Source organism: Coenobita brevimanus, chromosome 24, assembly GCF_032717465.1.
Source record: "Coenobita brevimanus isolate Jiangsu-jjx chromosome 24, ASM3271746v2, whole genome shotgun sequence".
Lineage (NCBI taxonomy): Eukaryota > Metazoa > Arthropoda > Malacostraca > Decapoda > Coenobitidae > Coenobita > Coenobita brevimanus.
Window position 1 is genome coordinate 14,724,142 of NC_136977.1, and position 12,430 is coordinate 14,736,571.

General features: G+C 44.7%; 1 protein-coding gene and 1 non-coding gene across 6 annotated transcripts in view; one reads left to right on the forward strand and one right to left on the reverse strand.

The window, feature by feature from the left end:
• The window catches only part of Khc-73 (Kinesin heavy chain 73), a 1,251,394-nt gene that overhangs the window by 420,108 nt on the left and 818,856 nt on the right, over nt 1–12,430 (reverse strand). The window lies entirely within an intron of this gene.
• On the forward strand, nt 7,983–8,101 carry LOC145393654 (5S ribosomal RNA). Its single transcript, XR_013896250.1, has one exon. It is a non-coding gene; the product is annotated as a 5S ribosomal RNA (ribosomal RNA).

Genomic DNA, 12,430 nt, shown 5'->3' on the forward strand with positions numbered 1-12,430 from the left:
TTTAAAATTTTTCTTCCCTTTTAGATGCATGGGAAGGTCATCCTTCATTGAACTGGTATTGTTAAGACATGAGATTTGCCAGCTAGGTGCTCGAGAAGCTTCTCGGTGTTTCGTGTACGGTAGTTCCAGCATCGGTATGAGTCAGAGTTGCCAGTTTGCCTGCTGTTTGTGAGGTAGTTATTTCATAATACATTAATTTTTGTGCTCGTTTTCTCTACAATGTTTTATTTATGTCCTTGCTTGTTAAATTATGTAATTTAAGTTCGTATGGTAAATGATTTAGAGTGTTATGTAATGTAAAATAGCTTTGGCATGTGTTGGTTGTCTCTGATATGGAAACTGCTGCCTGTCGAGAGTATACTCGAAGTTTCGAGAGTAATGGAAGTTTATATAAAGATGGGGAGAGACTAGGGCAAGTTTAGTTGGGTTTCAGTTCAGTCTGAGTGAAATTCAGTTTGTTTTGGTTTTGGTTCAGTTTGAGTGTAGTGCTGCTGGTGAAGTTTGTGAAGTGTTGCTGGCAAGCATTAAGTGTAATTACAGTTAGTAAAGATTATTTTTGGTACTTGTGAAAATAGTGAAGTGTTGTTGTCATGCATTAGGTGTGATTGCAGTTATTAAAGTTTGTACAGCTTCAGTGTTTGTGAATATAATGAAGTGAAGTAGGAAAGCATTAAGTGGAATTATTTGGAAAATAAAGACAGTGAACTTTAAGAAGCCAGTGTCTGTTTTTGCCTCAGCTGATCCTGTGTGCTGTACACCTTAAGGCTGACCTTAGGAAGAACAACTGACTGAGCAACGCCCTGAACTACTACCATTGAAGCCTGTGGCAGAGTGGGACGAGGATGTAACACTGGTGTCAGGAGTGCGATAATTTCAGTGCTGCAGAGAGTCTAACCTTCCACATGGAAGCAGAAGGTGTGAAGACAAGGTCTCGAGCTGGGCAGGAGGAGGAAATTTCCCTAGTGATAATCGTGAAGCTAATACAGGCACAAAATAAAGAGCTCAGAAATGAACTTAAAGAACAGTTACAAGCACAAAGTGTACAACTGGAGACATAGAATGAAGGACAGAAACAACTCCAAGACAATTACAGGCCCAAAGTGAAGAACAGAAAGAGCTCAGAAATGAAATCAAAGAACAATTGCAGGCACTGAACGAAGAACAGAAAGAACGATATGAACTGCTTCAGGAGGCATTACATGAGCAACAGAGGGAAGTACAACAGAGAGTGCAAGGACAGCTAAATGCATTCACAGGGGAAATGAAGGAAGAACAGCAACAGCTTAAGGAGGAAGCAGATGCCAAGCTAGAGCAATGGAGGTATGAGGTAAGCAATAATGTGACAGAGTGCAGACAGCATGCAGATGACCAACTGAATCATGTAGATGACCAGTTGAAGATAATTAGTGAGGGAATTGTGATGGAGTGCAGACAGCATGTAGATAGCCTGTTGAAGCATGTACGAGGGGTGATTAGAAAGAAATGACAGTGAGTCCATAAACTTTTATTAGCATGAAGAACTATCAAACCATGACTCACATTCCTTCAAAGTACTCCCCTCCAACCTCTATGCAGCGTTCCATTCTTTTTCTCCACTTCATGAAGCAAGCGTGTTACTCTGAAGACGGTATACTTCGGAGTTCTGAATTGACGGTCCGTGCCAAGTCTTGGATGCGATGAAATTGCTTCCCAGCGATGGCAGATGTAATTTTTGGAAACAACCAAAAGTCACAGGGAGCCAGGTCAGGGGAGTAGGGTGGGTGGGGGAGCAGAGTTATACCTTGTTGTTCCAGGTACTGCATAGTGAGGCGAGCTTTGTGGGGTGCAGCATTGTCGTGGTGCAGCAAAAGGCGAGACCGACGGCGGGTTGGTGCGGTGTTGGCCTTGTGTTCCAAGACTTGTGGAAGGACCTGGTCTGTGTAGTATTGGGCTGTGATAGTGGACTTTTCAGGCATCACATCCACGAATATTGGTCCTTGAGAATTGAAAAAGATGGTGAAAAGGCGCTTCTGGCTGCGAAATCCTTCCTTCAAAATCTGAGGTTGAGGGTCTTCATCGCCCAACCACACCATGTTTGACTGCTTGTCACGGGTTGTGAAGAATGAAATCCAACACTCATCTCCAGTAGCAACATCTGAGAACCGTTTTGGACCATTTGGTTCAAATTCAGCAAGCCAGACACGACAAATCCTCACCCGTTCAGCTTTTTGCTCATCAGTCAACAAATGGGGTATCCATCGACAACACTTCTTCCTCAGGTGTAATTGTTCATGCACGATGTCATATGCACTCCCATAACTGATATCAAGCTCCAAGGCTAAGAACCTAAGAGTTACAGTTGGATCCTCGTCAATGATGGACCGTGCACGGACAGTTGTTGCTTTGGTCACGGATGTCCGGGGGCGTCCAGAGCGTTGTTCATCTTTCAATTCAGTTTTTCCTGCTGTGAAAGCACAAATCCAGCGGGAAACAGTTTCCAGAGAAGGAGTAGTGTCTGGATAAACTTCTAATAATTCCCCTCGAATCTCTGTTGCTTTCTTTCCCAGTTTCCACCTCGTAAAAATGTAGAACCTGCAGCCTTCTTTCGAGTAATCCATGTTTCTGGCCAGAGAGCAAAAACAAGAGTGAAGCATTCACTCACAACAATAAAACGAGAAAAGTCAGGCATACGGCGACAAGTTCAAACTCGTAAGGACAGGCAACCCTGCACTCTCCTTGCTCCCCTACCTCCCATCATTCAAGGTTTTCATGTTATAGCACGAACTGTCATTACTTTCTGATCACCCTTCGTAGTTGACCAGGTAAAGATAATTAGTGAGAAAATTGAGGCCGTAGAGAAATATTGCACTGCAGAGCCTCAGGCTCGTGTACAGGGAGCATATGAGACGAATGGACAGTATACAGTGAATCTTGACGGATCCCAAGCACCTAAAGATAGCATTACAGAGTTGAATAATCAGAATGTAGGAGATTTAAGTCCTGGCCTTAATTATGATGCCCCAGTTTTTAGGCCCCAAACCAGTGAAGTGCATGGCTATAATGGGGGGTCCAATTAAAAACAAATCTCAGGAATTTGATGGTAGAGTATCTCGGGAAGCTTACCGTGCACAGATTGAGTTACTTGCGGATCAGAATGGTTGGGATGATAGGCAGAGGCAGTGCAGCTTGCTACTAGACTTAAGGGTGCCGCAATGGAAATTCTGTGCCAGATGACAGTGATGGCGAGGAACAGTTATCAGTCCCTAGCAGAAGTGCTGGAGCGCAGATACGGAACCATGTACCAGACTGAGGCTTACAGAGCAAGATTTCGGAGCCATGTATGGGTTTAAGGAGAATCCCTACAGGAGCTTGCTCATGACCTGGAGGGTATGGCATATTAGGCGTACCCTAGAGCAGCACCTAACCTGTTGGCTATTCTTCTGAGGGACCAGTTCTTCGATGCTCTTGACAATGCAGAGTTGAAAGTACAAGTCAGGTACAACCGAGAAGCATACAAGAAGCACTAGCCAGGGCTCTAGAATTTCAGTCCTATGTGAGATCCAGTACATCCACCTTTCAGGCAGGTCATAGTGCAGGATTCAAGGCAAGAAAGAGGCAGGTATGTGAAAAGGAAAGATTTGAGGGAAGTTTCAGGTACTGTGAAAAGCCAGGACACAGAAAAGAGGACTGCTACAAGTGGAAGAGGGAACAGGAGAAGACCGGAGGAGGCTGCTGGTTCTGCGGGATGTCGGGGCACAAGAAGGAGGATTGTCACAAATGGAAGGAGGAGCAAGAACAGAGCAGCGCAAGGAAATCTTCAATTGTAACAAAAGAGTGTTGGACATGTAGTGAGATGGGACACGTCAGTTCCGTGTGTCCGAAGAAGAAAAAAGATGATACGAAGAAGGTTGCAGAAAACCAGAAAGAAGCGGGAAACTAGTGGAGGCTGGTGTGAAGAAGCAACCACCAGCCAGTTTTTCCCAAGTAGCCCCACCACTGAGAAAATGCAAGAGGATGGCAATTGACAGTGTGCGAACAGACGGAAGGATAGACGGAAAGAAATGTTCCCTGGTGATTGATTCGGCCTCAGAGCAAACTTTTGTGCGGCCTGATGTATTACACCACCAGTATCTGCCTGAGTCACCGGAACAGCTGTGTGGCGTAACTGGGCACCGTGCGGAACTGAGGGGACCCCTGGATGTCCGGATTGAAGTGGCAGTGCAAGAGGCTACTCTACCAGTCTACGTGGCCGATATGGAGGATCCTTGCCTTCTAGGTCTGGACTACCTTATGTCCATGGGATGTGAGCTTGATTTCTGCGCCATGAAACTGAAGGTTCAAGGAAGGTTGGTTCCTGTCACAGCCGTGAAATGTACCAGTTCTGGTGGCGAGGTGAGGGCGCTCCACACTACAGTGATATCCCCAAAATCAGAACTGTTGCTCCAGTGTAAGGTGAGTGGCTTTTTTGACAGCTGTATAGGGATAGTGGAGCCTGATGTATGGTGCAAGATGAAGGCCAGAGTGATGGTGGGGATAACACTGGTGAAAACTGGCACAGGTGAAGTGCCAGTTGTGGTGGCCAATTTCTCCCATGAGCCACAGATGATCAGTAAGGGAGAAATTGTGGGACTTTCCCAGGCGGTGGACCCTGAGTGGGATCGGAGGAAGACCTGCAAAAGAAGTGTAGTCAAGGAAGACAAGTACATGCCAGACCACCTAAAAGACCTCTTCTCAAGGAGTTGCCAATGCCTGGATGGTTCACAAGTGCTGAAGCTGAGGCAGCTGCTGATGGAATATGCTGATGTCTTCTCCACGGGAGACCTAGACTTGGGGTGCACTGATCTGGCGAAGCATAGTATGGACACAGGGGATCACCGCCCGATTAAACAGCCAGCGCAGAGGATGGTGACAGCCCTGCGGAAAGAAATGGAGAAGATGATGGAGAATCTCCACAGTCAAGGAGTAATAGAAAAGTCCAGTAGTCCTTGGGCATCAGCAGTGGTTCTGGTAAGAAAAAAGGATGGCTCAGTAAGGTGCTGTATAGATTATCGAGCCCTGAATGATGTGACAGTGAAGGATGCATACCCCTTGCCAAGAACTGATGACACCCTGGATGCTCTGTCAGGTGCTAAGTGGTTCTCCACGCTCGACATGAAGGCAGGATACCACCAGGTCAAGGTTGCAGAGAAGGACAAAAAGAAGACAGCCTTTCCATATGGGCGGGGTTTATGGCAGTTTAAAGTGATGCCATTTGGCCTAGGCAATGCCCCAGCTACTTTTGAACATCTCATGGACCACGTACTTGAAGGCCTGCACTGGCAGATGGCTCTCATCTATCTGGACGATGTAATTGTGTTTGGACGGACTTTTGACCAGGAACTGGAAAGGCTGTCAGAGGTGTTGAACAGGATCCACTCAGTGCACCTCAAGCAGAACCCCAAGAAATGCTACTTGTTTCAGAAGAAAGTAATGTACCTGGGATACATTGCAGGTGAAAGCCACATCCATACTGACCTAGAGAAGGTGGCAGCTGTGGAAAACTGGCCAGTTCCAACTTGTGTGACAGGACTACGGAGTTTCCTGGGCTTGTGCACCTACTATCGGTGTTTTGTCAAAGACTTTGCAAGATAGCTGCACCTCTTCACAAACTGTTGGGGAAAAGGCAGAAGTTTGCATGTACAGCAGAGACTCAGAAAGCCTTTGATGAACACAAGCATGCATTAGCAAGCTCTCCAATACTGCTGTACCCAGACCAGAATCAACCATTTATCTTGGACTGTGATGCTAGTGACCATGGTAATGGTGGAGTCCTGTCACAGAAGAAGGATGACAAGGAGTATGTGGCTGCGTATTACAGCAAGAAGCTCAGCCCACCGGAGTAGAACTACTGTGTGACCCGTAAGGAGCTCTGGGCAGTGATGAAGAGCCTTGATTTCTTCCATCCCTACCTGTATGAGTCAAACTTCATCATCAGGACGGATCATGTGGCATTCAAGTGGCCGAAAACACTAAAGAATCTGGAAGGACAACCGGTACACTGGCTCGGGAAGCTAGACCAGCAAAATTATGAGGTGCAACACCGTCCTGGGCGGGTACATGGCAATGCTGACAGCCTGAGTCATCGGCCTTGTGATCCGGAGTGCAGTAAAAAGGAAGATCATGGCGATAAATGCAGTCGTACTGCAATGACAGGGTCAGAGTCAAATGAAGACCTGAAGAGGATGCAGATGGAGGATGCAGATTTACAACCAGTGCTAGAGTGGCTGCAGCAAAGTACCATGTGACCATCTTGGGAAGTAGTTTCCAGATTAAGCCCTGTGACCAAGAGCTACTGGAGTCAGTGGGACCTTCGTTTGAACAATGGACTACTGGAGTGTCAGTGGGAGACACCCGATGGCCTCAGCAAGTATTGGCAACTGGTGGTTCTGAAGATGAGGTCCGAGATCTTGGATGACTCCCATAACCAGATCACTAGTAGGCACCTGGGAGTGAAGAAAACTCTAAGCTGGCTGCAACAGAAATTCTACTGGATTGGCATGTGTCAGGATGCTGAAGAATGGTGTCAGGCCTGTGATGTGTGCTGTGCCCAGAAGAGACCCAAGAAACGTGCTTGCGCCCCTCTCCAGCAGTACCAAGTGGGTGCACCATGGAAAGAGTCGTGGTGGACATAGCCTATGCTATCCCTCATCAAGAGGCTGCGACTGTTGCTCAGGTGTTGGTTGATCAGTTTTTCTGTCGTTTTGGGATACCACAAGAGCTACATTCAGACCAGGGTAGAAACTCTGAGTCTGCTGTGTTCCGTGAATGCTGAAAGTTATTGGGGATCAAGAAGACCAGGACGACCCCACAAAGGCAACAGTCAGATGGGATGGTGGAGAAATTCAACTGGAACCTAGGACAGGAACTGGCCAAATACTGTGTAGATGGACAAACAGAATGGGACCAGAAATTACCTGCGTTGCTGATGGCGTATCGGTCTGCACCCCATGAGTCTACTGGCTACACACCTGCAAAACTGATGTCGGGCCATGAGTTACACTTACCTGTTGACTTGTTAATGGGAAGACCACCTGGTGAAGAGCTGCCTACAGACACCACCAGCTATGCGAAACACCTTCAGAAATGGCGGACTGAGGTACATCATCTACTGCAAAGAGCCCTCAAGTTTTCATAAGAGGTGAGGTAGTGCAAGTATGATGCCAAGGCAAGTGAGGTGAGCTTCCAAGATGGTGATCAAGTTTGGTTAAACAATCCTCAGCGAATGAAGAGACAGTCACCGAACCTGCAGAGCCCATGGGACAGACCTTACACTGTGTTGGACCGCCGATCAGACGTAACATATCAAAATCGAGGAGGCAGGAAGATTCACCCAAAAGTGGTACATGTGAATCGTCTGTGGCAGTACCATGGGCCAGGACAGTACAGCTGGGACGTCTCCAAGGAATCGTTCTCTCCCTCAGCTAAAGATGTTGAGGAGAACAAGGGAGCTGAAGTGCAAGAGAATGGTGACAATTCCCCAAGAGAAGAAGTGAATCAGGAAGAGGACGAAGACCTTCCAGGAGGATTGGACTGTGTGGAAGGGCAGGGACATCATCGGAAGCGGAATAGAAGAAGACCTGAAAAGTTGAAAGATTATTTTGTGTACATAAATGTTTCACTAGGATTCATTCTGTTTGTATATACTGTGTAGTTTTGTTGGGACAACAAAGAATTAGGAAGGGGGTAGTGTTAAGAAGTGTGATTTGCCAGTTAGGTGCTCGACAAGCTTCTCAGCGTTTTGTGTACGGCAGTTCCGGTATCAGTATGAGTGAGAGTTGCCAGTTTGCCTGCTATTTGTGAGCATAGTTATTTCGTAAGTAATGCATTAATTTTTGTGCTCTTTTTCTCTACTGTACAATGTATTATTTATGTGCTTGCTTGTTAAATTATGTAATTTAAGTTCGTATGGTAAATGATTTACAATGTATTAATTATGTGCTTGCTTGTTAAATTATGTAATTTAAGCCAATGGCTATGCCACGATGAGTACACCGCTTCCCGTCCGATCAGCGAAGTTGAGCAACGTTGGGTCTGGTTAGTACTTGGATGGGTGACCGCCTGGGAACACCAGATGCTGTTGGCATAACGTTCTCCCTACGTGTCAAGTGGGGTTGGTGGAGGATTAGTGCTCCTCCCTGTAAAACAATTAACTCTAAGCCCTTGGCCACCCCGTTAGGGATACATGGTGTCTGGCAATGTATGAATGATGAAAGTTCGTATGGTAAATGATTTAGAGTGCTATGTAATGTAAGACAGCTTTGGCATATTTTGGTTGTCTCTGAATTGGCAACTGTTGCCTGTCAAGAGTATACTCGAAGTTTCGAGAGTAATGCAAGCTTATATAAAGATGGGGAGAGACTAGGGCAAATTTAGTTGGGTTTCAGTTCAGTCTGAGTGAACTTCAGTTGGTTTTGGTTCAGTTTGAGTGCAGTGCTGCTGGTGAAGTTTGTGAAGTGTTGCTGGCAAGCATTAAGTGTAATTACAGTTAGTAAAGATTATTTTTGGTACTTGTGAAAATAGTGTTGTCGTCAATCATTAAGTGTGATTGCAGTTATTAAAGTTTGTATACCTTCAGTGCTTGTGAAAATAATGAAGTGATGCTGGAAAGCATTAACCCTTTAACCGCGGGCTTGTTTTGCTTTTTCTTGCGGCTCCTGCGGGGATATTTGCGCTCCGACAGACTCTCTAAAAATATTTGCCAAAAATCAGTTATTAGTCCGAGAAGATTAAAATCACATATGCTTATGGCACATACCTTCAGCTTTCTCCTGGGGTGTTTGTTGAGCCTTCGTCGAGTACCATAGGACTTGTGGAGACCTCTGAAGTTGGGTAACGAAGTCTCCACTTTACACTTCCCGACAACTCGTAATATGATTACCACAGCCTGATATTATCACTAGAAATACTATTCTATGATTCTCAGATAGTGTGGAATCCATACTCCAAAAAAATAAACACTGTGAAAGCAACGTTGGGTCTGGTTAGTACCTGGATGGGTGACCGCCTGGGAACACCAGATGCTGTTGGCATCCCTACGTGTCAAGTGGGGTTGGTGGAGGATTAGTGCCCCTCCCTGTAAAAAACAATTAACTCTAAGCCCTTGGCCACCCCGTTTGGGATACATGGCGTCTGGCAATGAATGAATGAAAAAAGCAATGAAAATTACGAGGGTGTATGACCTTCACACTTGCGCTAGTTCGCTGCTGGTGTTCTGTCATTTATTATTCATAAAAACACTCACAGTTTATATTTCTATTACTATATAACACTTATATATATCTACAGTCTTTATCCATAAGTTTCCTTCAGTAATAGTAGTTTATTGTCACTGTAGGCATTCAATTTCTTTCAGTAAAATACGTAGCATTCACTTTCTCGTCCTGTATACTAGCATTGAGAGTGAATGTCACTTTCACCTTCACTCTCATAACTCATAGTATTCATACATGTTAGAGTGAAACTTTCACTTTCACTTTACTCCTAGGGTATATACTTGTATTCTTATAATACTACTCATTTACATTTCAATTTACGTTCTCTACTTTATTTACATTATTTACATTTCTATTTTATTTACACTGTGTTATGCACTGTCACTTGAAGTAACTTATAAAACTATTTTCCACTGTTCACTTATATTTACATTCACTGCTTTCACTTGCTGTTTACACATTATTTACACATTATTTACAATTCCACTTGCACTGTTTTACTCAATAGAAAGATCGTAGTCACTCTTTATCAATTGTCAGTCCTTTACCCCTTTCCACACGAGGTTTAGTAGGGAGTAAAAGTCATAGGGTCCTTTGCATGGGGCTAAAAAGCGGCGGAAGTTAGCAGGAGCGAATCAGACATACTTTCGCCTTCAAAGACGACAGTGAACTGATAGTGGTGGCCTCCTGCCGCCTGGCTAGGGTGAGTGCAATACTACCAACTTCAGCCTTGTGAGACCTGCTAATATATAGCAATGAAATGATTGGCAGGAAACCAAGACAATACACAATAAATTAGGTAGTTCCAGGTGAATGTAAATATCACTTAGGCTTCTCCCTTCCCTCCTTATATGTATATTTATTACAAAAATAGATTATACGGCATATTTCAACGGGAAATAAAAAGCGAAAATTAGCGAACGAGTGCACGTGAGGTGTTGTCAGGTGATAATTAGCCAATTCCAGGTGTATGGCACTCTCATTTACCTTATTTCTTTTTTGTATATATTATTTGGTATAAGAATAGGGCATAGGGCTTATTTCAATGGAGGAAATCAGTGGAAAATTCCAGGGAAGATTTACTTAGCATAGAATACAGTGTGGTGGCCTGCAATAATTAGGTAGTTCCAGGTGAATGTAAATATCACTTAGGCTTCTCCCTTCCATTCTTATATATATTTTTATTACGAAAATAGATTATACGGCATATTTCAAGGGGAAATAAACAGCGAAAATTAGCGAACGAGTGCACGTGAGGTGTTGTCAGGTGATAATTAGCCAATTCTAGGTGTATGGCACTCTCACTTACCTTATTTCTTTCTTGTTTATATTATTTGGTATAAGAATAGGGCATAGGGCTTATTTCAATGGATGAAATCAGTGAAAAATTCCAGGGAAGATTTACTTAACGTAGCACGGCCAGGGAGGCGAGAGGATAGGGTAATGGAGGGGAGGTAGGGAGGGGAGTCAAGAACAGGGAGAAATGGCTAAATTGTCAACAATGGATGGGACTACATGTGAGATTAGGAGTGCTGACTAGTGTTGGACACTGGCAGTACTGACAGATGATACAAGCCACCACTTGAAAGCCCGGGCGAATTCAAAATAACACAGAATCACAAAAGTGACGCCCCGCGGTATGATCCCTTGCTCCCAAGCGTCACGAAAGTGACGCCCCGCGGTTAAGGGGTTAAGTGGAATTATTTGGAAAATAAAGACAGTGAACTTTAAGAAGCCAGTGTCTCTTTTTGCCTCAGCTGATCTTTGTGCTGTACACCTTAAGGCTGACCTTAGGAAGAACAGCTCACTGGGCAACGTCCTTCCTGTACTGTACTACTGCTCTTGAGGCCTGTGGCAGTGTGGGGCGAGGGTGTTATTCTTTAAAAAATCCTTCTCTGAGCTGCTCAAAGGGCAAGGTCTTCCCTCCGAGCAGCTCAAATTAGTAGAACTTGACAGAATCATTTGATCTCTCTCTTTAAAAAATCCCTTCACAATTTTTGTGCGTTCTTTTGTAGTTTATTGTCTTAAATATATTTAAAATACCAATGAAAGGTACGTACATTTTTATGACTAAGTTTTACAATGATATACTTTTTAAAAGTGCTATTTGCATCCCTTTAAAAGTGTTAACCATGTCGGCTGAGATGTTTAGCCAGACATAAACAGTGTAGACAACATACTATCTCCGATATTCATCCAGTCTTACATGACCTGACACCGACAAATCTTATACATTATGGTCAGGGTCTCACGAGGAGTTTTTTCAAGAAATACTCCCACCGCAAATTGACTTAGGACCTACAAACAGAAATGCTATAGAAGAGTTGTCTGTTTTTGCTTGTGTTTCCACCTCTACCAAGTGAATTTTTGGGGCATGAAGCAACTGGCAACTCCTCTGGTGTTGGCAGGAGGTGGTGAAACACTCAGCAAGTCGGTGCTTGCCCAGAAGCGAGAGTCGGAGTATATGCTCCTGTCGCTCCGAGCTTGCACCTCCCCCTTTTTTCGTACGCATTATGGTTTGCCCTGTTATTATCCTAGAGTCGAGTTGTCATGCCTGGAAAGTTCTACTCAAGGGATGAGAGGGTCCGTGTCATTGCATGGAGGCAGGATAATGTCCTTATCAACATGATTTGTGAACGTACTGGATGCGCAAAGTCGACCATCATGAAGATTCTTGCTGCAGCACGCACCCTGCCACCTAATGTCGTACCAGAGCACAAGCATAGCGGTGAAAAGAAGAGGATGACTTCCAGAGATACAAATATGCTTCTGAAGAGGGAAGTAATAAAAAATCCTCGAGTGACAGAAGCAGAATTGAAGAGAATGCATCCCCAGCTGTTACATGACGTCTCAATTCGAACTATCCAACACCGCTTGCAGAAGGAACTGGGTTTGCCAAGCCGCACCACAGCCAAGAAACTGCTTCTCACTGACCGCATGAAGAAGGAGCACATTCAGTTTGCCAAGAAGTATGCACACTGGACATCAGATGAGTGGAGAAAAGTTATGTTTTCCGATGAAAGCACATTTCATGTGTTCCAGGTGCATTCTGCCAAGGTTCGTCACCCTGTCTCCCATAGTCGATATGACCCTGCTGACACGGTGCCAACTGTTAAGCACCCACAATCAGTAATGGTATGGGGGTGTTTCTAAGGTGAAATGGGAGGGGGAGGCCTCTACTTTCTTCCTAAGAACTTGAT